We start from the raw sequence: 14,607 nt of genomic DNA, 5'->3' as shown, positions 1-14,607 counted from the left end.
TTGGCTCTCTCCGAATCCTTAAAGCCCTCAAGTTCGGCTCTCCCAACGATCTCTGTGTGGTCCGTCTTTTGTCTGATGTGGCTGTCACCATTAACTTAGAGTGAATTTTTTGGTAAATAAATCGCTGCGGGATGCTTGCGTTCCGTCAGCCTGGAAACATGCCCTGATCCTCCCTCAACTAAAAAAACATCTCTCGATCCGCTGGTCCCAGAAAACTATCGCCCTATCTCACTTTTGCCTAGTCTGGCTAAAGTTTGTGAGAAAGTGGCCACATTCCAACTTACCAACTTTGTTGAGGGAACTGGCTTGCTTCATCCGGCGCAGTCGGGCTTATGTGCTTCTTATAGCACGGAATCTGCCCTCCTAGAAGTCAAGGAATCAATTAGGGAGTGCCTTGATGCTGGCGGAAGGGCAGCTTTGGTCATGCTTGATCCCTCGGCAGCGTTTGACATGGTGCCTCACGCCATGCTCCTCGACCGCCTATCTGAAATAGGAATTTCTGGGTCAGCTTTGCTATGGATCAACTCTTTCTTGGAGAGAAGATCGCAGCAGGTTTGGCTCCCGCCGTGTGCCTCTGAGCCCATGAGGGTTTCAACAGGGGTTCCGCAGGGGTCATCACTTAGCCCGCTGTTATTTAACATCTACGTGACTCCGCTGATTTCTTTGTCGGAGTCACTGGGGGCTAAGGTGATGGCCTACGCTGATGACACCCAGTTGCTGGGTGCCTCTGAGCCCATGAGGGTTTCAACAGGGGTTCCGCAGGGGTCATCACTTAGCCCGCTGATATTTAACATCTACGTGACTCCGCTGATTTCTTTGGCGGAGTCACTGGGGGCTAAGGTGATGGCCTACGCTGATGACACCCAGTTGCTGTTTACCTGGAGCAAGGAGGAGGACTCGGTTAAGAGACCCCATCAGTGCTTGTCCTCGGTTTTTCATTGGCTGGCCAATGCGCAGCTTAAATGTAATGAGGGAAAGTCTGAAATACTGCTGTTCGGCTCCTTTGCTTCGGATTTTAGAGGGAAATTCTGGCCCCCTGGGTTTCCATGCCCGCCTGCGAGAAAGGGAGCGGTCAATAATCTTGACGTTTGGTTCGAAGAGAATCTGAATTTTGTGACGCATGTAAAAAAGCTGCCCGGCGCCTGCTTTGGTGTGTTGAAAGGTTTGAGAAAGTTTCTGCCCCTCCTGCCAAGTTCGGCCAGAGCGACGGTTGTTCGGGCTCTGATTCTCTCTCGTTTGGATTATGCCAACGCCCTCCTAGTCGGCAGCCCTGGTTTCCTTGTAAAGAAGCTACAAGTGGTCCAAAATTCGTCCGCTAGACTTCTAGGGGGGCTGTCTTTCAGGCACAGTGCCCGGGCCTTCCTTCGGTCATTACACTGGCTCCCTGTCGAAACTCGCCTGAAATTTAAAATGCTCACAATTGTGCAACGGGCCCTATATGGTCTCGGCCCGAGCTATCTGCAGAAGAGACTCGTGCTTTACACTCCAGCGAGACAGCTGCGCTCGTCCTCTCAGCTGCTGATGCAGACACCGAAGTTCAAGCGACAGCGACTGGGGGGAACTCCTTTGTGCGTAAAGACCGTCTGGCTTGGAATGCTCTGCCCTTGGCCTTGAGAGCCACTCAGGATCCTCTTCTGTTTAGGAAAGCCCTAAAAACCCTTCTGTTTTAATTGTGAATCGTGCATTTCTACCTTTTTTCTGTAAGCGCCGGGACACTTTCGAGTAGCTGTGCGCTGTACAAATTAAAATAACATAACATAACTTACTACCAACCAGCTAATACAAGATAACGCTATCCTCCATTTTACGGATGCCATTTCTAGCGCCCGAGTTCACCCAAATGCACCTGGTTTTGTCCTACAAAAATTTCAAGAGGGGGATGATCCGGATTAATTTTTTGTGAACTTTGAGAGGGTAGCATCCACCCCTTCCTGTCCACCTGAACAGTGGGGCCAGTAAATAGCTCTGGTGCACAGTCACAATATCGATTTTTAACTACCGACCTACCTTAATATCGAGTTTTGAATATCGTAGGGACAGAATATCGAAGTCAAGAATATCATTGACCAGAATATCGACCTTAAGGTAAGTAATATCATTTTTATAAATATCGAAGTAAGTTATATCGAAGTTAGTAATATGGTCATCAAAAATATCATTGTCAATAATATCGAATTTTTGTTTTAGTGTTATGTATCTTTGTATGTATTGTATGTATTTTAAATGTTTAATATTTTCATTATTTTTAAATATATGTATTAAATGTTTAGAAATTAGTATTTTTTTAAAGTAAATATTGTGTTTTAATATCAGAGCGGGTTGTAGGTTTATAGGGGAATAGGGCGGGAAGTAAGTTAATTATAATTAATTAATTCATAATAATTAATTCATATGTTTTTATTTATTGTTATTGATTATTAATTTATTGTTAATTCATTATTACTTGGTAATTATTTTTTATTAATTGGTTAATTTATAAGTATATTAATTCTAATGAATTTATTATTACTTTTTATTTATTGTTATTGTTAATTCATTTATTATTAATTATTATTATTTGGTAATTAATTTTTATTAATTGATTAATTGATAATTAAACAAATTTTGTAATTTTTTGTGGTTTGTGGGTTTATAGAGGAATAGGGTGGGAAGTAATTACATTAAATTAACTAATTAATATATTTTTATTTATTGTAATTGATTGTTAATTTATTGTTAATTAATTCTCATTGCTAAATAATTTCTATTAATTAATAAATTGATAATTACATAATTTGTGTTTTTTATGTGTGGTGTATTGTGTGTTAATGGGGGAATAGTGTGGCACGTGATTTAATGTTATTTAAGTAAATATTAATTTTATTGTATTGGTATTTATTAATAATGTTTTTGTTAATTAATTATTAATATGTTATTTATTTTACAAAAACAATGTAATTGATAAGTATGTTAATTTAACCCCTAGGCTACCCTACATTTTCCACACTGTTACACTCACTGGAGTTGGAATAGTAATTTTAACCCCTTCTCTATCCAACACTTTCCCTACTGTTGCACTCACTGAAATGGGAATAGTAATGTTTACTCCTACGCTATCCAACACTTTCCCTACTGTTGCCCTCTCTAGAGTGGGAATAGTCATGCTTACTCCTACGCTATCCAATGCCTTCCCTACTGTAGCCCTCTCTGGAGTGGAAATAGTAATCTTTACCCCTATGCTATCCAACGGTTCCCCTACTGTTGCTCCTTCTGGAGTGGGAATAGTAGTTTTTTACCCCTACGCTATCCAACACTTTCCCTACTGTTGCCCTCTCTGGAATGGGAATAGTAATTTTCATCCCTACGCTATCCAACGGTTTCCCTACTGTTGCCCTTTCTGGAGTGGGAATAGTAGTTTTTACCCCTAGGCTATCCAACACTTTCCCTACTGTTGCCCTCTCTGGAGTGAGAATACATTTTTTTACCCTTACGCTATCCAACGCTTTCCCTACTGTTGCAATCTGGAGTCGGAATAGTAATTTTTACCCTACGCTATCCAGCGCTTTCCCTACTGTTGCCCTCTCTGGGGTGGGAATAGTAATTTGTACCCCTACGTTATCCAGCGCTTTCCCTACTGTTGCACTCTCTGGAGTGGGAATAGTAATGTTCATCCCTATGCTATCCAAAGTTTTCCCTACTGTTGCCCTCTCTGGAGTGGGAATAGCAAAAATTACCCCTACACTATCCAACGCTTACCCTACTGTTGCACTCTCTGGAGTGGGAATAGTAATTTTTACCCCTACGCTATCCAACGCGTTCCCTACTGTTGCACTATGTGGAGTAAGTATATATATTAATTTACATGTATATGTTTAATTTATTTTAACATCATATGTATTAGTTATTAGTTTTAAATATGTTTTAATATTTGTAACTATATTTCTTTTAATTATATGTATTATTTACCTGATTTTACATTCTTAATAAAACATTAAAAAACTGTATTTTTAACCGCTATTTTGATGATATTTTTTTTTGATATTTTTGTAATTACCATTATTTAGATTGGACTTCGATATTTTTTAATTCGATATTTTTTTGGCGATATTTTTGTAGGTCGATTTTCTGTCAGTCGATATTCTGTCAGACATTCTATAGCTCCCCTCTTATCCGGGGAATTGCAGGCGGTCTATCAGGCAGCCAACCCGGCTGGTGCAACTTCCTATCCAGAGATAAAGAAAGCTATCCTGGAACGGCAGGGCTGTGATGAAGAACAATACCACACTAGGTTCCACAAGGAAAAGTGGGTTACAGGCGATAACCCGAGGGCCCTATATTACAGAATAAAAGATGTGGAGAACCTCTGGCTACAACCCACCACATCGTTTGTAGAGGAAATGACTGATAAAATGCATTTAGAACAATATCTGGATGCATCAGCCTATAAAACAAGTTCCTGGGGTAAAGCAACACCCACAATCATGGTGCAATCAGCCATAGAGCTGGCTTGCGCCTATCATTGTTCCCCCGAGATTTTTATACTACATCACAAAAACCCTCCTTAACAACACCCAAAACAGTTCCACACCACTGGGCATATTATCAAGGGGGTTTATCTCCGCTTTTTTGGCTTTAAAAGACAAGAAAGCGGAGATAAAATTATCTCCCTATTACCTAGCTGTCGCTAACACCAGTTAGCGACAGCTAGGAGGAATTAGCGACCATCTTGGGCCCCACTTTGCATGTCAGTGATATTTGATTTGATTTGATTTGATTTGATTTTATGTTTTCTAGAGCGCGCTGCTACCCTGAGGCATCCCGGCGCTAAAAAAGACCACGGTACTGAGGGAAGGAAAGGTCAGGAGGTGAACTCAGGGGAACAGTAAGGTTTTTAGGCGTTTCCTAAACCTGAGGTAGTTGTGTTCTTGCCTCAGGGAAAGGGGAAGGGCGTTCCACAGTCTAGGAGCATTATAGGAGAACAGGCGGCCGCCTGTTCTGGCCTTCCTAATTCTGGGGACATTGGCTAGGGAAAGAGAGTTGGATCTTAGTTGGCGACTTGACTGTTGTTGAGTCACCAGTGTCCTGAGAATGGGAGGGCCTTCATTGTGCAAAATTCTGTGAGTAATGCACAGGGTCTTAAAATTGACCCTCTCCTTCACTGGCAGCCAGTGCAGACTTCTGAGAGCTGGTTTAGCTGAATTCCTCGTTGAAGTTCCTGTGAGGATTCTCGCCGCCGCGTTCTGTGCGCATTGAAGTCTATGGATCACCGAGGCTGGGGCTCCCAGGTACAGGACGTTTCCGTAGTCCAGTCTGGAGTTCACGAGCCCCTGCAGCAAGAGTTTCCTGGACTGGAGCGGAAGTAGATGTAAGATCTTCCGAGCCATTTTTATCAGGCCGAAGCAGGTTCCCGCCGTTTTTCTCGCCTGAGTTTTGAAACTTAGATCCTGGTCAAGCCATATCCCTAAACTCTTGACTTCGGACTTGGGAATGGGTGGTGTTCCCATGCACGGTGGCCAAGGAAGGGAAGTGGGAATTTTGTTGGAGGTACCTAAGAGGAGAATTTCCGATTTTTCCCCGTTTAATTTTAGCCGTGATTCGCACATCCATTGATGCACAGCTGCTCAGGTTGGACAGGGCGTTGTCAGCCTGGTTAAGGGAGACGATCAGCTGGGTGTCATCAGCATACATTATTGATTTAATGCCAAACGGCTTTACAACATCCTCAAGGGGAGCCATGTAAGCATTAAAGAGTGTGGGGCTCAGGGAAGATCCCTGAGGCACACCACACCTAAGAGACTGAGCAGTGGAGACGGAGTACCCGTCCGCCACTTGGAAGGACCTGTCTTTGAGAAAGGATGATATCCAGGTCAGGGCGGAGTCGGCCACTCCCATTAGGCCAAGGCGCTGGACAAGGGTTGCATGGTCCACCGTGTCGAAGGCGGCACTCAGGTCGAGGAGGATCACTGCCACTGATCCTCCTGCGTCCAATATGCCCCTGGCTTCCTCGACAACGGCTAACAAAGCGGTGTCAGTCCCCTGTCCTGGTCTAAAGCCTGTCTGGGACATGCGGAGAAGATGGTTGGTCTCTAAAAAATCCGAAAGTTGTTGATTTGCTACTCGTTCGGCTATTTTACTCATAGCTGGTAGCAATGAGATTGGTCTGAAATTGGAAGGGTCTGAGGGATCCAAGTGTGGTTTCTTTATGAGAGCCTTAACCGTGGCTTTTTTCCAGTTCGCCGGGACTATACCGTTTTCAAAGGAGGCATTGATCAGCTTAGTAAATAGGGGAGCAATAGTGGGAGCAACTAGCTTCAATTTACTAATGGGGGCTGGGTCTGATGGGGAGCCACTTTTGACTTTCTGTAAAACGTTGAGAAACGTTTCAATGGAGATTTGGGAGAAATAGGTTAGTCTCGGGGTGTCTTGGAGAGGGGAGGAGCCAGGGAGTGCTTGAATGGTAGATGGGTTGGAAGGGAAGTTAGGATTTTAGCAATTTTTGCCGAGAAGAACTCTGCCATTTGGTTGCATTTTGCGCCATCCACGTCTGGTGAAGATGGAGGGTCTTGTATTTTGGTGAGGAGTTTCACTATTCGATAGGTCTCTCTCGCGGAGTTAGCGGCTGAGGCTATTTGCTTCTCAAAGAAATTGGCCTGTGCAGTTTTTAATGCGTTTTTGTACAGTCTAATATGGGTTCTATAGTCGCTTTTGTCATTTGTATTCCAGTTCTTTCTCCAACGGCGTTCAAGCTTTTTGCCCTTTCTTCTTAATTCGCGAAGTTCTTCCGTGAACCATGGTAGTTTGGACGATTTCCTACTGGATGGGAGAGTTTTAAGAGGTAAAACTGAGTTGAGGGAGTCTTTTATCCAGTTATGAAGTTGGATTTCAGCTGACGAGGGGTTAGGGTCTACTAGGGGAATCGTGGACGTCAGTGCTTGATCCCATAAGGTTGTGTCCAGTTTTTTCCAGGGACGAGAAGGGGCTCGGGGTAGGGGGATGTCAGACGATTTGCCTGGAAGTTGAAGTTTAAAAGGGACCAGGAAGTGGTCTGACCAGGGGAGGGGCAGAGGAGTTTGTGCAGTGAGGGTGGAGAGGTTGGAAAAGATGGGGTCCAGTAGCCGACCTTTCGTATGGGTGGGTTCTTTGTTAAGGAGATGAAGATTAAGGGAAGCCAGATCGGCTTTTAGGTCAGTTGCAAGTTTGTTGCTTTGATCGTTGAAGTGGAGATTTAAGTCTCCAAGGATAGTAAAATTAGGGGTCACACAAGCCCGAGAAGAGATATTTATCACTAATGACATGCAAAGTGGGCGTGCCAAGATGTTAGCGACTGGAAACAGTTGCTAACATCGCTATCTCCTATAACCAACTTTTGGAGTTATTCGCGCTATGCGCGAATATCTCCAAAAGCTAACACCTGCCCTGAGCAGTTCTTAGCCATATTATCCAATGGGAGGTGACTTTTCAGCGATATTCATGCATTGCGGCCGATTTTTATTGCATTTGCGATAAACCTTGGTAATACCAAGGTTTATCTGCGATAAAAATCGCCGCAGCTCAGCGGTGAATTTTTGTCTCTAACCAAGCAATAGCGATAATTATCGCTATTGCTTGGTAATATGCCCCCCAGTACCTTGGGGTGGGGAGGTTCGAAACCCTGGCAACGCAAGGACTACAGTAAGACCTGAGGCCGAAAGAACAGGTTAAAACATGGGTCTCCAGTTCTCTTGCTGCGGCGAATGGGTCTATATATATCTAGGTATTGTCCTCACATGGCACTACCAAACCGATGGAAATAGGCTATGAAAAGCGAAGAGCCTTGTTAACAGGGGGAAGCAGCGATCTTTATTTGAAGACTGTCTAACTTAATGGCAGACCAATCAAGGCTTTACTTAACACCGGATGTTGTCACTCAGGTATTCATCAGGAGTTAGTACCCAGGACCCAGATAAAAGACGAAGAAACCGTATTGGTGTCCTTTAAACACGGTGATGCAAAACCCTACCCAGTAGCAGACGTACTTCTGACTAAATATGGGGAACCCCAGCTATGTGGAGTAGGAGTTGTGCCCCGTTTAACAAAAAAACTGATACTAGGGACTGAACTACCCCGTTTAGATGATTATCTAACAAATACAACAAAAGATACCCATACGGTAGCTTGCTTAGAAGAGGCCCCATTTTCTGGGGTGGAGATAGAAACACTCATACTGAAGACCCCTAAAACCATCAGGGAGAAAAGAAAGGGGCAAATGGATCAATAAAAGTCGCTCAATTCCCCTATCACTTCTGTGTTTTCATCCTCAGATGCTGATGCCTCTCCTCCCCGAAGCTTTCAAAAAGAACAATGAGACGACAGCACCTTGAAGTATGCTTGGGAGAGAGCGAAGGAGGATAACCCTGATCAGGTGAAAAGGGAGCCTTTTTTTGTGTGAAGTGAGGTTTGCTGCATAGAATCTGCCGAAATAACAACCATTCCCTTGAACAACTATTAGTAGTTAGCCTTTAGAGAACATTTTATGTTGCTTGCCCATAGTAAAGCAGGTAGGGGCCTCTAAGGAGAGGAAGATACCCTAAAATACATATTAGGATGTTTTATTGGCCTGGCGTATATTGTGAGGTGGCTAAGTTCTGTTCCTCGTGCCCCACGTGTCAACTGATCAATCCCCCTCATGTACAAAAAAGGCCCATTAAAGCCCCTTCCTGTTATTAAGGTTCCGTTTCAGAGGGTAGGGATGGATTTAGTGGGTCCCCTAACACCTTCGGCTAGGGGACATCAGTACATATTAGTTATTGTGGACTTTGCGATCAGCTATCCTTAGGCCATTCCTATGACAAGCACGACCTTTTCAACGGTTGCGCCAGCAATGATAACCTTCTTTTCCTGAGTGGTTTTCCCGTGTGAAATCTTAACGGATCAGGAAACCTTTCATCTCTCATCTGATAAGACAAGTGTGTACCCTTCTGGCTGTGTGACAAATTCGCACAGCTGTGTATCATCCTCAGACTGATGGACTGGTGAAAAGGTACAACAGAACTATTAAAACCATAATAAGAGGATGAGTAAGTGATATGTGGAAAAACTGGGACCATAAACTCTCCTTGGTGTTATTCACTCTCCGATCCCATGAGAAAAATTCTACCGGCTTCTCTCCCTTTCAGTTAGTATTCGGACAAAAGCCACACTCTTTACTTGACATGGCCTTTAAATAATGGGTGGAGGAAGATGATGAAGGAAAACCGCTATTGAACTATAGTGTGGCACTTAAAGAAACCCTATTTTCCCTATGGGAAACCGTACATCGGAATATGGAAAATGGTATGGAAAAACAAATAAGAGACTACGATAGGGAGACAAAATTAAGAGAGTTTGCCATAGGTAAGAAGGGTTCTCATCCTTCTACCCACCACCAACACAAAACTATTTTCCATTATGTCCAATATCACCCCCATCACTTATAGAAAGGCAGTACCCAATAAAAGCCAAAGAAGACAGATTTACCACATAAACCTGTTAAAAAATGGGAGGAACCTCTGAGAAGAGGGACTTGATGGTAGGAAACATAACCCTCGCCCAGCACACCGGCACTCCCCCTAAGCTGTTCGAGGAAACATCCCCGGAAGATGTCAGCGTCGGTAAAAAGTTTAACTCCTACTCAAAGACAACAGATAATGACCTTATTAAAGAAGTACCCCAGAGCTATATCTAAGATTCCAGGATGACTGCCCTTGTAGAAAACGATATGGTAACTGAAAAGGAGAAACTTGTAAGGTTAAAACCCTACCGAGTTCCCCCCGCCAGGAGACAAGCCATAGAAAAGGACTTTGAAGGCATGCTTAAAGCAGACATAATCGAGCCTTCCTAAAGTGCCTGGTGTTTCCCGGTGGTCCTTAAAATTTAATCAGACGTCAATCTCCATTTTTATATTGACTTTAGACAATTAAATGCTATATCTCAATTTGATTCCTGTGCCATTCCTAGGGTCGATGACTTAATAGAAAGAGTGGGGAGGGCTAAGATTATATCCACCATAGACCTTACAAAGGGGTACTGGAAAATTCCTCTTACTCAAGCCACCCGAGAGAAAACTGTCTTCTCCATGTCTTCGGGACTGTATCATTTTACGGTCCTTCCCTTTGAAATTTATGGTGCCCCTGCCACCTTCCAAAGACTGATGGACATTATATGAAAAGCACACCAACAATATGCGGCTGCCTACTTAGACAACATTGTAGTAATCAGCCCTGATTGTAACACCCATTTGGCCCACATGGAGCAGATCTTATCTACTCTGATGCATGCAGGCCTAACCCTGAATTCAAAACAAGCCTTCTTGCTACAGACCACATCAATTATTTAGGGTACTTTATCACACAAGGACACAGCCGACTCCAGGTGAACAAAGTTAAGGCTATACGTAACATTCCCCAACCCTCCTCAAAGAAAGAAATGCGATAGTTTCTCGGTCTGGTGGAGTATTACCACCGATTTATTCCCCACTTCTACGAGCTGGTATGTCTCCCCACCGATTTGCTGACCAACCGTCACACAAATACTATGGTCAAATGGTCTGAGGTCCAAAACTGCAGTTTTAATGAGTTAAAGGATGGTCTATGTCACAATCCTGTACTCAACTGTCTGGATTTTGAGAAAACCTTTGTTGTCCAAAACTGATGCAACAGATCACGGACTAGGAGCTGTACTGTCCCAACAGGATTGTCAACTACTTGCGACCTGTCCTATATATTAGCAGAAAGCTATTCCCTAGAGAGCGTAATAACACCACAATAGAAAAAGAGTGTCTAGCTATTAAATGGGCTGTTGAAGCTCTCCAAAATTATTTACTGGGTTCGATCTTCATTTTATTAACTGATCATGCTTCTCTCACATAGTTGACTCCAAAAAACATACTCAGGGGTAGAGGGGGAAGGGAATAGGTAAGGCAGCCCCCCACTCAACCAATATTCAGACAATTGAGGCCTCATCTATATGCAACCACATCCATAAATAGGACCAAGAGACAAGGACTGCTTGTCAGTGTCACTCCCCAGGATATGTCTAATAACATAAATCCTTAGGTCAAGATGCATACTTCTTCAATATAAAATCACACAGGACCACATACAGTTCACCCAGGAAAAGGTGTGAGAAATAGAGAGAGTACCTCACGGTAGAACAACCCGAGGGGGTTCCCGGTTAGCAATTGCCGGTATACCCACTTCTCATCATTGTCTTTTCACATAGAAAGAGTGTCCAAAAAACATACTCCAATTTTAGATTACTACTTTGATTCCTATCCCTACAACCTTTCTCCTTCCAGACCTACCATGTTCCTGGAAAGCTTCAAGGAAATGTCGACTTTCTGTCCAGATGTCCAGTACCGGTATGGCCCGAACGTCCATACCTAGTGGGGAAGCAGTGTAATACCTTACCAACCGCCTCCCAGAAAACCAAATTGACGTCCAGTAGCGGGATGAGGGAACTTGAAGTTAGCTCACCAGCTCATGCGGTACGCTTAGCAGAAGAGGCTAGGGCAACCACGGAGTAGGGGATTTCTACGGGATCGGAAACACAGAGCGACACACCGGATGGACCACAACATCCAACAGAGTGAGGAAATAACGTGGAGCCAAGAGGGAGACAGAAGCAAAGACCACGAGGATGTCCGCACCAGAAACGATGACCCAACATCGCCCACATTTGGTAAACTGGATCGCAACGCTATTGCCACTGGTGGTATTCAGAAAAAGGAGCCAGCAGGATTACCCTCTGCCACATCCCAGGAGGGTCGTGGCTGCAGGCAAGTCCCTCTCTTGAGTTTCTTTGCCTTAAATAGGTGGTGGGCGGGGAATGCATACTACCGGTAAAATAACAAGAGGTGGTGCTTTCCGAGGGCCACCCACAAACCTTTCCCCAGTTGTGGACCTGAGCAGACAACAAGGGACAGTACTAACAAGAAGCAGAAAAGGAAGGCAAAGGAGCCACCTATCGTCGAAGGACAGGGAGAACTATTATTTTTTTTTAAAAATGTAATCACAACTCTGATGTACCTGCCTCTAATTAAAACCCAAAATAAAACAGAAGGATATACTCCTCTTCTGGCCTTATTTATCGTGTGCCTTGTTCCCATTACACCCCGCGAATCAAAAGAGAGGGGGGAGGGAGATAACAACCACAGACATGCTTAAGATTCAACACCATCCCCGATCCTGCACACATGCTTTAGCTTGTTTATCTGATAAGATAGCATCAACAACATGCTTTGTGGATAATTTGCTGGTCAGTCTGTGCATGTGAGTTATCATAGGAATTAGCTTAACTTTGTGTGATATCTATTTATGAGGTGGGTAATGAGGTTGTCTGGGGAGGATCCGTTGTGATGCTCTGTCTGCAGGTATCAGGCACAGTGTTCGTATAAATCGATCAGCTTCATCATTGGCTTGGGAGCCATCAGGGAGTTACTTTCTTGTGCTTGATATTTTGCTCACAACTACATTGTGAATTCATGACTTTGGAATGGCGGGTCGTTGTCGCTCCAAAGTTCTTTCAGCAATCCATGTGTCAGTATCATTTTTACTAGTTTTGGCACAGTTTCCCCAGCTGTTTGGGAATTTACTATCTCACTTCTTTGTATTTGGTGTAGTAATCTAATTGGACAATAGTGCAACGCCCATCCGGGAGGTGGCCAAAAACAAGGCTGACCCATGTTGATGGCTTGTTCGCATCTCTTTCCGTAAGTACAGGGGCTGGTGGCTCTGGGACCCCGGCTACTTGACACCACCAACACAAGCAGACCATGGTCTCTACCATTTCAATTATCACAGGAACCACACCTTGCTCTGGGGGCAATTCTTAGTCTTGACTACACCTTGATGTGTGGTATGCACCAATTGCACCAATTGCACCATCTACTGGGCATGACTAGGACCTCTTAGTAGGCAACCTTCAGCATCAGTCGCCAGCTCCTGGTGCACCTGATAGAGTGAGTCTAGTACCTGCTTTGTAACAGGTGTCCGGTGCACTCAGTTTGTTTTGAGGGTGTCCCAGTTTCCTGTCTGCAGAGCTGCTAGAGCAGAGGTCTTCAATCTGTGGGGCGCGACCCCCAGGGGGGTCCTGGAGCCCTGGGAAGGGGGTCGCAGATTCTGTCAGAGTGCAGTTCCTGGCGTCGGGCTGATTGAGGGTGCTCACGGAAAACATCAAAGCCTCATTAACAAGTAACGGTCTTTTGAAGACCTGTGAAGTACTCTGGTGTGCCTTTGTGTGTGTCCCTGAAGCTGTTTCCGCCGGGCTCAAATACACGAGCTGGGGGGGGCTGGGGGAGGAGGCTGTAGCCCTTTGAGTTCAATGGACTTAGCTGTGGGGTTTATTTTTATTTTTAACGTTTTATATAGTGCTAGTTTAACCCGTAGGTATCAGAGCGCTTTACAAACACACAGTAAACAGCAGAAGGACATTACAATCATTGGTTCAAGTCCCATGAGCCCTCATACCTGGCGCCTGTGCAGGAGAAATGTGGCTGAGAGTCTGTTCTTCATGGTAAGATGTTTATACAGCCTGTCTGCCTCCCCCCCCCCAAAAGCAGGGAGGCACAGAGATGCCCTCCCATGAGAGAGGAAGAAGGAAGAAGATGCAGAGAGATACTGACCCTCCCTCCACCCCCCTCCATGAGAGAGGCATAGAAAAGGTGGGTGGATGAATGATGGGTGGATGGATGGATGAAAGGGTGGATGGATGAAGGATGTATGTATGGATGGAAGGATGAATGGGTGGGTGGATGAAAGTATGGATGGAAGGAAGGAAGGATTAAGGGTGGATGGATGTAAGAATGAAATGATGTATGTATGTGTGAAAAGGTGGGTGGATGAATGATGAGTGGATGGATGTAAAGATGAAAGGGTGGATGGATGGATGAAGGATGGATGGATGTGTGAAAAGGTGGGTGGTTGGAGGATGGATGGATGGATGGATGAAAGGGTGGATGGATGAAGGATAGATGTATGGATGGATAAAAGGTTGCATGGATGAATGATGGATGGATATGGGAAAAGGTGGGTGGATGAATGATGGGTGGATGGATGAAAGGGTGGCTGGATGAAGGATGGATGTATGGATGGAAAGATGAAAGGGTAGATGGATGAAGGATGGATGTATGGATGGATAAAAGGTTGCATTGATGAATGATGGATGGATTTGTGAAAAGGTGGGTGGATGAATGATGGGTGAATGGATGGATGAAAGTGTGGATGGATGAAGGATGGATGTAAGCATAGAAGGATGAAAGTGTGGATGGATGTATGGATGGATAAAAGATTGCATGGATGAATGATGGATGCACGGATGGGTGTGTGAAAAGGTGGGGGATGAATGATGGGTGAATGGATGGATGGATGGATGAAAGGGTGGGTGGATGAAGGATGGATGTATGGATGAAAGGGTGGATGGATATATGGATGGAATAATGAAAGGGTGGATGGATGAAGGATGGATGTATGGATAGAAGGATGAAAGGGTGGATGGATGAAGGATGGATGCATGGATGGATGGATAAAAGGTTGCATGGATGAATGGTGGATGGATGTGTGAAAAGGTGGGTGGATGAATGATGGGTGGATGGATGGATAGGTGGATAGGTAA

Source organism: Lissotriton vulgaris, chromosome 7, assembly GCF_964263255.1.
Source record: "Lissotriton vulgaris chromosome 7, aLisVul1.2, whole genome shotgun sequence".
In the NCBI taxonomy this organism is placed as follows: Eukaryota; Metazoa; Chordata; class Amphibia; order Caudata; family Salamandridae; genus Lissotriton; species Lissotriton vulgaris.
This window is presented reverse-complemented; position numbering follows the sequence as displayed.